Raw genomic sequence first — 15,866 nt, forward strand, 5'->3', positions numbered from 1 at the left:
CTTTGCGCGACTTCAGGAAAATGAAGCGCACTGAGCGTCATCTCGCTGGCGATTTACATTCTAGCCGGCGGGAGGCAGTTCAGGGAGATTAGTTGCTCCAAAGTAGAGGAGATTTGTCTCCAGGCAACTAATCTCCCCGAATCTGCCCGTATGTCTCTATCCCAGACTCCCTCTGAAAATCGTACGATCGGCAACACACGCAGAGATATTATCGGCAGCCGACAGAAATCTTTTAACCTGTCCCATCGATCAAAGGACCGAAAATGTCGGGACTCTCCACACACGGTCCGAAAATCGCACGAATTCTCGATTCGTACGATCAGATCTTTGCGTCTATGGCCAGCTTTAGAGAACAACACATTAGTGAACAACACAAGTAATTAATCCAACCAATAAACCGATGGCCATACACAATAAGATTCGCTTGTTTGGCGACCTCTTTCCCCGGATATGTCGCCAATTGCAGGTGATATTGGGCTAATCCATTTGTTCGTCCCTATGCCAAATGATTGGATTACAATGATGTTTTCCTATCACTGTAGTCGCTGACGGGACGAGCACAGTTTCAACTCCTCCATTGGATGGGAAAATCAAAACTGCCAGATATCAGTCGGGGAGGCAGTCATAGGGCCCCATGAGCCACCGAATTGGCCTTAACTCTGCCTGTGTATGGCCACCTTGAGTCCCAAGCCTGACCCACAAACAGTAATATCAGCTGCACTCTAATAACCCATTATCCTATTTCTTTCACCGGTATATGCAAACAGGGAATCATAAATGGGTATACTGAAAAAGTGGCATCCGTATCCAATGAAATTAACTTACGACAATGCTGCCATGGATCACACAGCAGAATCTTGCTGAGATTTATGGGTAATTTATGAATATAGGTATACAGCGCCATATGGAGCATGGGCCTGTCAATAACGGGAATAGTGTACCCACGACTGCAAAATATTAAAATAAAGTTAAAGGGGGACTATCATGAAAACAACATTTAATATAAGCTTCCTCATACTGAAATAAATAACTTTCTAAATATAATCAATTAAGAATTCTGCATTGTTTCTGAAATAATCAAGTTTATCTTCACTATTCCTCTCTCAGCATCTGTTTCTCCTCATTCTCTCTTCATGCAGCAGTTGGGTGTCAGATATTCACTGACAGTTAGATCCAATATATCTTATAGGGGGGCTTCCTTTTGCCTAGAAGATGTATTAGAGGTCACTCTATTAAAATCCCAGACATCATGTCTCTCTACATGCAGAATTTTTGCAAAAGGCAGTTATTTTGTTAGATTTTGTTTGTACTGGAATCAGTTATTTGAGTGAGCTCTAATTCATCTGCTAGGAAAGTAAACCCCCCCCCCCCCTATAAGGGTCAGGACAAACGCTCAGATTCAGGGAGATTAGTCGCCCGGCAACAAACCTCCTCTTCTTCGGGGCGACTAATCTCCCCCAACTGCCTCCCAAAGGCTAGAATATAAATCGCCGGCGGGATGGCATTCGGATCGCTTTGTTTTCCAAAGCTGCCTCACGAGGAAACTTCAGACCACTTCGGAAAACGCAGGGATCCGAATGCCACCCCGCCGCCGATTTACATTCTAGCCGGCAGGAGGCAGTTTGCGGAGATAGTCGCCCCAAAGAAGAGGAGATTTGTCGCCAGGCAATTTTTGCAAAAGGCAGTTATTATTGTTAGATTTTGTTTGTACTGAAATCAGTTATTTGAGTGAGCTCCAATTCATCTGCTATGAAAGTAAGCCCCCCCTATAAGGGTCAGGGCACCCGCTCAGATTCGGGGAGATTAGTTGCCTGGCGACAAATCTCCTCTTCTTTGGGGCGACTAATCTCCGCGAACTGCCTCCTACCGGCTAGAATGTAAATTGGCGGAATTCGGATTGCTTCGTTTTCCGAAGTGGTCTGAAGTTTCCTCGTGAGGCAACTTCGGAAAACAAAGCGATCCGAATGCCATCCCGCCGGCGATTTACATTCTAGCCGATGGGAGGCAGTTCGGGGAGATTAGTCGCCCCAAAGAAGAGGAGATTTGTCGCCAGCCAACTAATCTCCCCGAATTTGAGCGGGTGCCCTGACCCTTATAAGGGGGGTTACTTTCCTAGCAGATGAATTGGAGCTCACTCAAATAACTGATTCCAGTACAAACAAAATCTAACAATAATAACTGCCTTTTGCAAAAATTCTGCATGTAGAGAGACATGATGATTTTAATAGAGTGAGCTCTAATACATCTTCTAGGCAAAAGGAGCCCCCCTATAAGATATATTGGATCTAACTTTCAGTGAATATCTGACACTCAACTGCTGCATGAAGAGAGAATGAAGAGAAACAGATGCGGAGAGAGGAATAGTGAAGATAAACTTGATTATTTCAGAAACAATGCAGAATGGTAGCCGTGGAGATGAGGTCCCGGATCTGTATACCATAAGCCATGCCTTATAAGGAGAGTGCACACAATGTTTGCAGCGGGGGTTAATGAGAAGAGCCATAAGCCTGTTGGTGGTGAGTATAATAAAGGCTGCAGTTTGTGGTGACAAGAGGAAAAAGTGTAGTGTACTTACAGCAGGAAGCCTCTGTCCTTCCCGGCCTCTGTCTTCTCTGGGAAGTGGCCCGCGGAGAGAGAAAAAGAAAAAGCCCACCGTGTAGTTTACTCTTCTTCTTGTCCCAGCTCAGGCACCAAACAACAACTGTCCCTAGTCAGTCCCCTCTCTCGTGTGCTTGTCCTGAGTGACAGGAGATCTGCCGTCAGCGGGTAAAGGGCAGTGACACATGTGAGGATGAGGAGGGTGAGTGAGTGAGTGAGTGAGAGGAGGGTATGGGCTGGGGGAGAGGGAGAAGGAGGGGATGGCTCCTGCCTGAAAACAGCTGTTGAAAGAAGCCGCAGAGTTGCTTCCTTTGTACTGTGACTTTAACTGGTCCCTTTCTACTCCCCCCCCCCTCCCAAAACTCTACCTCTTCCTTAATTCTTGTCAAAGTGTCACCCTGGGCTGCCCATTCTCCCTGCTGGGTGCTTTGCTCCAGAACCGGCAAAGGTTACAACGAATCCAGATCTCCACAAATGCAACTAGATTGTAAGCTCTTTGATGGAGAAGGAAAGCTACGGAGGCAGTTTATTTCCAATAGATTAGCCACAATAGTGCAAGCTGTAACACTATATTTATTCTGTAGAATGATTTACCATACCTGAGTAAACAGCTATAGAAGCTCTGTTTGTTTAGGATAGAAGCTGCCATATTAGTTTGGTGTGACATCACTTCCTGCCTGAGTCTCTCCCTGCTCACTCATAGCTCTGGGCTCAGATTACAGTAGAGAAGGGGGAGGGGAAGAGGAGCAAACTGAGCATGCTCAAGCCCTAGCCCTGGAGGTTTAAGCTGAAAACAGGAAGTCTGATACAGAAGCCCATGAGTACACAATAGAAGGAAAGAAATGTGATGTTTCTTTTGACAGAGGACTCAGAGCAGCATTACTTTGAGGGTTTACTAGTTTATTTATATAGACCTTTCTGATAAAGCTTACTTACTTTTAGCCTTTCCTTCTCCTTTAAATCAATGCACTAAAGAAACCTGCAGCCAACAGATTTAAGTGCCTAAAGGGATGGTTCACCTTCAAGATAATTTTAAGTATGTTATAGGATGGCAAATATTAAGTAACTCTTCAATTGTTCGTCATTATTATTTTTTTTTTTTTATAGTTTTTTTATTATTTGCCTTCTTCTTCAGACTCTTTCCAGCTTTCAAATGGGGGTCACTGACCCCATCTAAAAAACAAATGCTCTGTAAGGCTACAAATGTATTGTTGTTGCTACTTTCTATTCAGGCCTTTCCTATTCAAATCCCAGTCTCTCATTTAAATCAGTGCATGGTTGCTAGCATTTTTTGGACCCTAGCAACTGAAATTCCGAACTGGATAGCCACTGAATAAAAAGCTAAATAAGTCAAAAATCACAAATTATAAAAATTGAAAACCAATTGCAAATTGTCTCAGAATATCACTCTCTACGACATACTGAGAGGCAGATTTATCAAAGGTCGAGGTGAATTTTCGAATGAAAGAAATTTGAATTTCAAGCTGTTTTTGTCTACCTCGACTACGGAATAGTCCAAATTCAATTCGAATTGGAAAAAATTCAGACCACTCTATTCATATTCCAGTCTAATGCATGGTTGCTGGGGTAATTAGGACCCTAGCAACCAGATTTCTGAAATTGCCAACCGGAGAGCATCTGAATAAAAAGCTCAATAACTCAAATAATAAAAAATAAAAACCAAGTGCAAATTGTCTCAAAATATCCCTCTCTACATCACACTAACAGTTAACTTAAAGGTGAACAACCCTGTTAAAGGGGCCCCAGGTTGCCAAAATGTAAACCAATGTCTTTGACTGTCTTGTATTACTGACTCAGGATTCCATTAGACTGTAAGCTCTTCTGGCCTAAATGCACAAAGACAATATGATAAACAACCAGCCCGGGGAGATAGGAGAGATTGTTTATCTGTCTGTTTATCTTTATTATCCATCATTCTATCCTTCAATCTGACGGATAGATAAGGGGCCCCAGAGATAGTAGCAGAACAAACCATCCTACGGTACTTTATATAAATAATGGTAGCAAACTATGTATGGATATCAATATATTGTCTCAATGGAATAGATCAATAAGGTTTCACCCTCCAGCCTGTATAGTCTTATGATAATGACCCCGGGGGTGGAAGAGTTAAAGTGTCAAAGTCCTGATTGACAAGAACTTCCTCATTTAGCACCAACTTAATTCACAAGTTAATTAAGTGCTAATGAAAGGGTTATTTGTACAGGCCTATAACTTAACCAATGTGCCTATTGATTAGGTAAGATTCCCTTATTGCTCTGGAAATGCTCCGGAAATCATAAAGGATGAGATGATGAAAGCCTCATGTATGCCATTATTTGTATTAAAATGCATGGGAGCTGCCATACAGCAATCTGTGCAGGTACAGGATCCGTTACCTGGAAACCCGTTATCCAGAAAGCTCCGAATCACGGAAAAGCCGTCTCCCACAGACTCCATTTTATTCAAATAATTATTCAAATAATACCCTTTTTCCTGTGTAATAATAAAACAGTCGCTTGTACTTGATCCCAACTAAGATATAATTAATCCTTATTGGAAGCAAAACCAGCCTATTGGGGTTATTAAAGGACCAGTTACATAAAAAAAAAATTGAATTTGCGAATTTAAAGTTTAAAGTGTCTTGGCGTTTTTTTTTCTGTTAAGTAGAAATACATTTTTGTTACTGGTCCTTTAAGGGGCAAATTTATTAAGGGTCATATTTCGAATTCATGCAAGTTTTTTTAAAACTCCCATAAACTCGAAATCCGACCAATCTAAATGTATTATCACAATCAAGTTTTTTAAACTCGGGTGAATAGGATCGACCCGAAAACTCTAACTCGAATTCAATTTGAGTTTTAAAAACTTGATTCGAGTTTTTTCTGAGAAAAAAACTCGAATGTCAGGAAGGCTGGAAACAACTCAGAATTGTTCCCTGCTGACGTAAAACAGCAATTCGGCAGGTTTTAGGTGGCGAATTGTCGAATTTGATTTCTTAAAGGGCCAGAGTATGATTAATCTCGAAATTCAAACTCTAATCGAGTTTGGATAGCTCACAAAAATTTGAGAATTGGAATTTTCAATTCAACCCTTGATAAATCTACCCCTTAATGTTTACATGATTTTTTTAGTAGACTAAAGGTATGATGATCCAAATTACGGAAAAATCCCTTATCCGGGAAGCCAAAGGTCCGGAGCATTGTGGATAACAGGTCCCATACCTGTACTAAAAAAACATACCTCCCAACATTTTGGAAACAAAAAGAGGGACAAAAAAGTTGGTGTGCGTTGTGCAGCAATTTTTTGACCACACCCGTTTTTGTGGCCACACCCCCCTAATTACCATGTTCATTTTACAAAATTTGGCAAGTTATGAAAGTTTGAATATATTTCTGTGATTTTTTTCAGTTATTACAGTTTTGCCAATGAAGGTGAATTGCCCTTTAAGCGGAGTCTTAATTCTCCCAAGGGATCTCCTTATCTAAATTGTTACAATTACTTATTTGCTTATCTCAAAATTGTTACAAACGTATCTGTTCTGCAGCTTTGGCTGTTCTGGGCTCTCTGCCAAAAGCCAATTAAGTTAGAAACTTTGTTTCTTTTTCTGGCTGTTCAGTGCAGAGAAAATCGGGACTTTCCAGTACAAACGAGGGACTGCAGGTTGAGTTTTCAAAAGCAGGAGTGTCCGTCTAAAAACGGGATAGTTGGGAGGTATGATAAAATACCTTTGGAATCCAGTATCAGACAGTGGACAAACTACAATGCAAAAAGTTCTGTTTATTCTGCACCAGGCAAGAGCCTTTAAACTCAGAGATGGAGGTGCAAAGCAGTAATGTGCAATACACAGATTCTATTGTCCCATTTATAATTAGGCAGAAGAATGTCCCATTAATACAGGGCTGATCAGCTTGAGGCCTTGGGGTCCTGCGATTTTTATGGCCCCAATTCCAGGCTGAGAGCAGCACAGGGCACTTAGTGGCTTAATAATGGTGTCAGGAAGCTCAGGGGTTGCGGGGGTGGGGCCTGGGAATACAGGGGGCCCAGTTGGGGGTCTAAACTAATGTGAGCATTTTATATATGTGAAAAATTAATTATCTACTCAAAAGGAATTCAAAAAGATTCTGTTGCAGGTTCAGCTTTCCCTCTGGCTCACAAACATGTAGGTAGCTAACTAGCCCATAGCAACACTGGCCAGTCCAGAACTACTTTCCCTGCTGTGTAATGGCACATGTAAACTGTACCGGCCGAAAAGGGAATGCGGTTTTTAACCTACTGATGTCATTGGAAGCACCAGTCCTGTCCTGCTTTATGGCAGCTGAGATTCTAGCTATCTGTATAACAGAGCATTCTGTCCCAGTGGCTGCACAGATCCTATCTGATCCCCATTGTAAGCAGCAGTCCTGTCCTGCTTTATGGCAGCTGAGATTCTAGCTATCTGTATAACAGAGCATTCTGTCCCAGTGGCTGCACAGATCCTATCTGATCCCCATTGTAAGCAGCAGTCCTGTCCTGCTTTATGGCAGCTGAGATTCTAGCTATCTGTATAACAGAACATTCTGTCCCAGTGGCTGCACAGATCCTATCTGATCCCCATTGTAAGCAGCAGTCCTGTCCTGCTTTATGGCAGCTGAGATTCTAGCTATCTGTATAACAGAACATTCTGTCCCAGTGGCTGCACAGATCCTATCTGATCCCCATTGTAAGCAGCAGTCCTGCCCTGCTTTATGGCAACTGAGATTCTAGCTATCTGTATAACAGAACATTCTGTCCCAGTGGCTGCACAGATCCTAATTGATCCCCATTGTAAGCAGCAGTCCTGCCCTGCTTTATGGCAGCTGAGATTCTAGTTATCTATAAGTTATATATAACAGAGCCCTCACAGTAGCGATCAGATTTCAAAATTATTACTGGAGGGTAATTAAATAACCGAAACTTTATGCTTCAGGGAAAAGGTAAAGAGAAGTACCGGCACAATATCCCAGTAACTGATTTTTAAATGTCCAACAATATAGGAGATTCACCCATGTAGTTCTGTGGTTCAGAAATGTTTTGGGTGGGTCAGGATTATCCCCGTCCTGTGTGCTGACACTCCAGCTGTCTGCATTAGTCCTGCTCATTAGAGAAGGAGGAGGTGCACCAGGACGTGAGCAAGGGATCCTTACGCCTTTGAAAGTGCCCAAGTGATAAATGGCTTTCCTTTCCTACTGGCCGGTGTTAAATTTCACAGGATTCTTGGGTGGCCTATGAGTCATGTGATGGGCCTGATATATGGTGAAGAGACACGGCGTGACATGGCTTAGAGGTATACAAGTCTACGGTGGGAGTTATGGACGTAGAAATGCACAATGAATGTGTACAAGTTGTGTCTGTTGTATGATCATTACTACTTACACACTGTTCTACAGTCACAACTCAAGTACTTACACTATATACATTGTCCACCAGGGTCGCAGCCCTTATACATCAGATCATGCCACATACTGTGATGCTTGCGACTGTGGGCACAGCACCACCTTAAGACAGGCACCTGTGTCTTGAATGGCCCCTCCAGTGCCAATTAAATGTCTGTATTCCCCTCAATGAATCTGAACCTTATAGAAAAGACTGAACACATTGTAAAAGGTTGGATTCTGCTCTCACAGTCGTGCGCTTTTAAACCACAGCGACCTACTTTGCAGCGATGTACATTTGGGGATTTCAACCCCCAAACCAAATGACAAGCTTACAGATGGATGTGACGGCTCTGTTGGGCTTCCAATGTGGAGCATGGAGGCTACAGGGAACACGTAAAGCTATGTAGAAACATTGAGCAGCTAGCCTATATGTAAGATATTGTTTTTTTAGGGGAAATATATATTTTTTTAGAGGAGAAAAGAACTGCTTGCTGTGTGAGTAGAAGCTGAGCTAACTCTGTCTAAAGGGGGGCCCAGCTGTGCTCCACTTTTCAATACAGCCGGCCCCCCCCCCCTTGACAGGGCTGAAGTCATGCTGAACCTCTCAAGTCCAGAAGAGCCGAACTTCAGAAGAGCCAACATCCCGAAGAGCCAACATTCTGAAGAGCCAACATAAGAGCCAACGTCACAAAGAGCCAACGAAGAGCCAACGTCACGAAGAGCCAACGTCACAAAGAGCCAACGTCACAAAGAGCCAACGTCACAAAGAGCCAACGTCACAAAGAGCCAACGTCACAAAGAGCCAACGTCACAAAGAGCCAACGTCACAAAGAGCCAACGTCCCGAAGAGCCAAAAGAGCCAAAGCCAGTCCCAAAGTGCCGAAAAGCCAAAGTCCCGATGTGCCGAAAAGCCACCCCCCGAAGAGCCAAAGCCAAAGACCCAAAGTCCTGAAGAGCCAAAGTCTCGAAGCAGCAAACAGAGGCAAAGCCGCGAAGACCTGAAGTTGAAGTCCTGAAGCCGCAAAAAGACCAAAGCCATGAAAGGTGCTTAAGTTGAAGCCCTGAAGTCACGAAAGGATCCAAAGCTAAAGACCCAAAGCCACAAGTTCAGTTCTACTGAACACCAATGTGTTTTTTTATTAAACCACTAGCCACCAATGTATTATTTTAATACTATATAGGCCCCTACCACCATTTAAAAAAAAAAATGTTGGTGTGTGTGATGGTGTGTATGATATTCTAATGGTGTCTATGATATTCCAATGGTATGATGAGTGACTTGGGGACAATTTCGACCTTTCTATACTCGTAAGGAAAACAAAAAAATGTAATACAACCTACATTAAAATAAAATACCTCAAAGAACAAGGAAGAAGATGGACGGGGGGTGCATTTACATGAAAAACAAAAAATAAACAAATGATAAGAAATCTTATTTCGGCACAGCCATATTATCCAGATTTCCATTAATACACCAGCTAGAATATTAGATTGGAAGTTTTCCTGCTCACGTCAGCAGCTTAGGTACTAACTTGACTAAAAGGGAAAATAAACATTCTGACCCCACTGAGATTGGACTTTCTCAGGGACACAATCAATATCTATTTTGTAAGCTTTCCAGATTCCAGTCTTGGTCTAATAAAAAAAGGAAAAAATACTGGCAGAGGTGATGCCTGACACCCATCAGGACAACAGTATCTGATTCTTCTCCGCCCCGTTTGTCCATTTCTGCCTGGAGGTCATCTTTTGTAAATAGTCACTAGCCTTCCTAATAGAGCAAACACCAGGCAGCATTTCATCGGGGACAGATAAGAACCCTACTGGGAGACACATCTGTGACTCAAATTCGACTAGAGAGTTATCCAAACTCGATTTGAGTTTTTTTAATCTCGAGTTTCGAGATTTATCATACTCTGGCCCTTTAAGACTATTCGCCAACTAAAACCTGCCGAATTGCAGTTTAAGTTAATGGGAGAGGTCAAGGGATCAATTTGGAGTCATTCAAGTTTTTTTTGGAGGGGAAAAACTCGAATCGAGTTTGATCAAATTCTATTTGAGTTTTTGGGTCATTTAAATTAGTCTGAGTTGGAAAATTTTGTTTTTATTAATACATTTCGATTAGTCAAATTTTGAATTTATGGGAGTTTTAAAAGACTCACATGAATTCAAAATTTGATCCATTGCTAAATGTGCCTCTAGGCGTTAAAAAGTGTGTTTACGGGCACGATAACTAACCGTTTCCACCTCTTAGGGTAGGGGCAGACGGGCAGATTCGGGGAGATTTAGTCGCCTGGCGACTAATCGCCTCTTCTGCGGGGCGACAATCTCCCTGAACTGCCTTCTTCCTGCCTTCCGCCTGCTTGAATGAGAAATGCCAGCGAAATGCACTCACGTCTCTTCGATATCCTCACAAGGAAACTTCGGGCGATTTCGGAAATCGAAGCGCCGTGAGTGCATTGCACTGGCAGAAGAGGCGATTAAATCTCCCCGAATCTGCTCTTAGCCTTTGATGGAATGAAACCCACACCGTCCTCCTTGTATGTCAGGGGTCCCCAACCTTTTTTGGCCGGGGACCAAAGAAGAGCCAAATTTTTTTGCAAGGACCTGGGTGGCTCAGGGTGGTCGGGGAGGGGTCGAAAGGGGGGTTGGGAGGGGTCGGGGAGGGGGTCGGCGTTCAATTTGGTGCACCGGCATCCATTGCCATTAATTGTTCGGCACCCCACTTCCGGACTGCCGGGCTGTTGGGGACCCCTGTTTTATGTTACCAAATGAACCAAAATTCACATTTCTGCCATTGACAGCAACCTGGACAGTCCAGATAATGACAGCATTAGGGTAAAAGGCCACTTATGCCTGTGGCCAGTGACAAAACACAGATAATTATCTCCATGATAAGCAAATGAAACCAGTGGTGATTACAGCAAACAGACATGACTTTCTTCTGGAACCCTTCTGCCCAATGTTAGGCGACAACCATATCTGTCTCACATACTCACACCTTCTACTCACATATAACCCTGACAATAGACTCCTGACACCCCTAAGAGACGAGCATGTCCAAGCCAGCTGAAATGTGACAGTTGGAGCTGGGCGGAACTATCGCGAAAATGAAAATGTTATATTAGCTTCATCATACTAAACTTTCTATTTACAGTCAATTAAGAACTCTGTACAGTTTCTAAAATAATCAAGTTTATCTTCACTATTCCTCTCTCAGCATCTGTTTCTCTTCATTCTGTCTTCATGCAGCAGTTGGGTGTCACATATTCACTGACAGTTAGATCCAATATATCTTATAGGGGGGCTCCTTTTGCCTAGAAGATGTATTAGAGCTCACTCTATTAAACTCACCAGACATCATGTCTCTCTACATGCAGGATTTGTGCAAAAGCCAATTATTTTGTTACATTTTGTTTGTACTGGAATCAGAGTGAGCTCTAATTCATCTGATAGGAAGCCCCCTATAAGATATATTGGATCTAACTGTCAGTGAATATCTGACACCCAACTGCTGCATGAAGAGAGAATGAAGAGAAACAGATGCAGAGAGAGGAATAGTGAAGATAATCTTGATTATTTCAGAAATAACGCAGAATATTTTCTTACTTCAGTATGAGGAAGCTTATATAACATTTTCATGTTTGTGTGTATATATATATATATATATATATATATATATATATATATATATATATATATATATATATATATATATATATATACATATATAAATAACTAGTGTTTCCATAGAAGTATAGCTGATTCTTTTGGGGCCACAGTTACCACAATATCTAGGGACCGTCTTCAGTTTTCACCCTCTGTCCTAAGAAACATTTCCCATAGGGAATGACCATATTTCTATAAAAGTACCAGTTGCCCAGAACCATTTCCGTCGTCCATAGGTAGAAACTATGTAATAGGGAGGCCTAGCATCCCCAAAAGGAGGCCAAGCGCTCTGTGCAAGCAATGTTATACTGACCCGTGGGAAGTCATCTAATTGTAGCCTCCCCAAACACATTGCTGGCTCTCAGGCAATGGGCTTAAAATTCAGCTGCACTCATAGGACTAGAAACAATGCACATGTAGAGGTGGAACAATATACCTGCTTATATCAATAGTGCAAACCCCTTGACAAAGTGGCACAGGCATCACATGGCAGTCAGAACAATACTTATTGAGCTTAATCCCTAGTTGCTATTGAGCACCCACCCCTGTAGGCCAAGTACAGTTAATACTAAGCAGAACCATCTCGGTTACTAGGGTTGCCACCTTTTCTAGTAAAGAATAACGGCCTTCCTATATTTTGTAATTTCTGCCCTATTAATAACATTGGCATCAAGCACCATTTTTACTGGCTGGACTGGTAAAATAACAACCAGGTAGCAAACCTAACCGTTGCCCTTTTGCCTTTCTCTATTGGGATTTAACGCCTCAAACTATCCAAAAAGGTTATCAGCATGGGATTGTGCTGATATAAAACAGAGCCTGAGATGCATGTTGTTTCTCTGCAATTAGGGGGGAAGCCATTTTCATTTGCACTCCTCACGGTCTCTGACAGGAGACTACAATCTGCTGTGGCAGGACAGGAAGTGATAAGGGAAGGCTAATGTCCTACCCCCGCCTGCTGATAAAGAGCACATGGGGAAACAATCACCCAAGCTGCTATGAAGATAAATGTACACTGATATATCTGTGATTGTTACATCATACCTTTTATTTAATAAGCAATGTGTTTAGGATTGTTTGGTTCCCTTTAAGGTCTGGCCACACTGGCAGATTCGGGGAGATTCAGCGCCAATTCTAAGTAAAGCGCCACCTGAGACAGCTCCTGCAATGTCGCCCCCCTCGCCGGCTTACCTGTCGGGAGGGGAGACAGGAACACTAATGCGAAGAGCGCAACTGAGATCTCTTGCATTAGTAAAGCCGAATTTCCGGTTTAAAAAACGGAAATTTGGCTCTTAAAGGTACCAGGAGCGACTTTTTGGCGCCCCGGCATGCCGCCTGAGGCGAGTTTCTCAACTCGCCTCATTGGCAGCGCGCCCCTGAGGAGATTAGTCGCCAGTCGACAAATCTCCTCTTCTTCGCAGCGACTAATCTCCTCGATCTGCCTTCCCCTTCCTTTTCCGAAGTCGCCCGAAGTTTCCTCGTGAGGCAATTACGGGCTTCGGAAAACAAAGATCAGGGAGATTAGTCGCCGCAAAGAAGAGGAGATTTGTCGCCTGGCGACTAATCTCCCCGAATCTGCCCGTGTGACCAGACCCTTAGGGCAGAGACACAAGCTCAAATTTGGCGATAAATGGCATCTTCTTCGGGGCGACTAATCCCCCGGCAGCTAGAATCTAAATCGCGAGCTGGGAGGCTTTAAAGGGGAATTATCGTGAAAATGAAAATGTTAAATTAGCTTCTTCACACTGAAATAAGAAACTTTATAATTACAGTCAATTAAGAATTCTGTACAGTTTCTGAAATAATCAAGTTTATCTTCACTATTCATCTCTCGGCATCTGTTTCTCTTCATTCTCTCTTCATGCAGCAGTTGGGTGTCAGATATTCACTGCCAGTTACATCCAATATATCTTATAGGGGGACTCACCAGACATCATGTCTCTCTACATGCAGGATTTGTGTGAGTTCTAATTCATCTGCTAGGAAAGGGAGCCCCCCTATAAGATATATTGGATCTAACTGTCAATGAATATCTGTCACCCAACATATATATTATATTAGAACAAATATAATATATATATAACAGCAGTTGGGTGTCAGATATTCATTGACAGTTAGATCCAATATGCCTGCCCCCAGTTGATCTTCATTTTAGCCGGCGGAAGGCAGATCGGTGAGATTAGTCGTCTTTTGTCGACTGGTGACTAATCTCCCCGAACCTGCCCGTTTGGCCAGACCATTAGGGCAGAGACACACGCTTAAATTTGAGGAGATTCAGTCGCCCAGCAATAAATGGTCTGTTCTTCCCAGACTGCCTCCCGGCGGCTAGAATCTAAATCGCCGGCGGGATGGCACTCGGATCGCTTCGTTTTCCGAAGTCGCCCGTAGTTTCCTCGTAAGGCAACTTCGGAAAACGAAGTGCACCAAATAAGGAAAGCTGGGCAGGAAGTTTAGACCCGGGCAGATCTTCAAAATATCAGGCTGTCCGGGTAAAAACCAGACAGGTGGCAACCCAAGGCATAAATAATGATGCGGTAATAATGGATTTATGCACAATCAGCACGTGACAGTGTTGCACAATCCTCCTCTTGGGGGCCGATTCACAAAGGGTCGAATATCGAGGGTTAATTAACCCTCGATATTCGACTGGGAATTAAAATCCTTAGGACTTAGAATATCAAAGTCGAAGGATTTTAGCGCAAATGTGTGATTATTCCTTCGATTGAAAGATAAAATCCTTCGAATCGAACGATTCGAAGGATTTTAATCCAACGATCGAAGGAATATCCTTTGATTGAAAAAACGTAGGAAAGCCTATGGGGACCTTCTCCATAGGCTAACATTGAGTTCGGTAGCTTTTAGGTGGCGAACTAGGGGGTCGAAGTTTTTTCTTAAAGAGACAGTACTTCGACTATCGAATGGTCGAACGACTTTTAGTTCGAATTGTTCTATTCGAAATTGTAGTCGTAGTCGAAGGTCGTAGTAGCCCATTCGATGGTCGAAGTAGCCCAAAAACACTTCGAAATTCAAAGTTTTTTTTTACTTCGAATCCTTCACTCGAAGTTAGTGAATCGGCCCCTTGGTGTATGAGCCAGGGAGATTCTGTATCTCCTTTTTCTGAACATTCTCACCACAATGCTATATTTTATTTCATCTGTTTTATCTCTCTCCTTTCCTAGAGAGGAAACCACCAGCCTATTTCATTTCCAACACTCGCAGCAGACTGAGGATCCATTGTTCATGTGGCTGAACATCCGCTCAGTAAGTAATGTGTGTGTGTGTTAGAAGAATCGCCCTTTACCCAACTGCCCACTTGTGTTTTACTGGAAAGCAAGGCCGGGATCTCCTGCCCTTTCATTCCATCTTATTTCTTCTTCAGGTATGGGATCTATTATACGGAATGCTTCTGGTAATAGGGAACACTATGCCTCATGCCACTGTCTTGCAATCAGTATGGACTTACCCCTTTTGTACCCCCGATAATTAAGATGCATGACTCCTGAAATAATTATGTGGGTTGACCTGCAGTTTGCACGCCACCATTAAAGATGACTTGGATCAATAGAGGGTTCTAGAAACCATACAATGAAGCTAAAAACAGCCACATGACTGATCACAATTGTTGGCCATGATGATTGATGTTGTCACCTGTTATCATTTGTGGCCGCAGATTTTGGGGAACTTATGAGGGGGTAGCGAAGGCTGAGCTTGACAATGACAAAACCAAGTGTTATAGACCATAATGGAGGAATTTTAATATTTAATGTTGAAATCTGACATGGGGCTAGACATATTGTCAGTTTCCCAGCTGCCCCCAGTCATGTGACTTGCGCTCTGATAAACTTCAGTCACTTTTTACTGCAAGTTGGAGTGATATCACCCCCTACCTTTCCAACCAGCAGCCTAACAACAGAACAATGGGAAGGTAACCAAATAGCAGCTCCCTAACACAAGATAACAGCTGCCTGGTAGATCTAAGAACAGCACTCAATAGTAAAATCCAGGTCCCACTGAGACACATTCAGTTACATTGAGTAGGAGAAACAACAGCCTGCCAGAAAGCAGTTCCATCCTAAAGTGCTGGCTCTTTCTGAAAGCACATGACCAGGCAAAATGACCTGAGATGCACCTACACACCAATATAATAAATATAAAAAATACACTTGCTGGTTCAGGAATGAATTTTTATATGGTAGAGTGAATTAT

General features: G+C 42.8%; 1 protein-coding gene across 4 annotated transcripts in view; it reads right to left on the minus strand.

Moving 5' to 3' along the window:
* mef2d.S (myocyte enhancer factor 2D S homeolog) overlaps positions 1 to 15,866 on the minus strand; it is a 165,208-nt gene that overhangs the window by 81,008 nt on the left and 68,334 nt on the right. Inside the window, exon 3 of one of the 4 annotated variants that reach the window (XM_018231933.2) lies at positions 2,576 to 2,737. The exons of the other annotated variants lie outside the window; for them this stretch is intronic. The gene's annotated coding sequence lies outside the window, so the exon portion shown is untranslated. The remainder of the gene's footprint in view (positions 1 to 2,575; positions 2,738 to 15,866) is intronic. 4 annotated transcript variants of the gene reach the window in all.

This window comes from Xenopus laevis, chromosome 8S (assembly GCF_017654675.1).
Source record: "Xenopus laevis strain J_2021 chromosome 8S, Xenopus_laevis_v10.1, whole genome shotgun sequence".
NCBI classification, from domain to species: Eukaryota; Metazoa; Chordata; class Amphibia; order Anura; family Pipidae; genus Xenopus; species Xenopus laevis.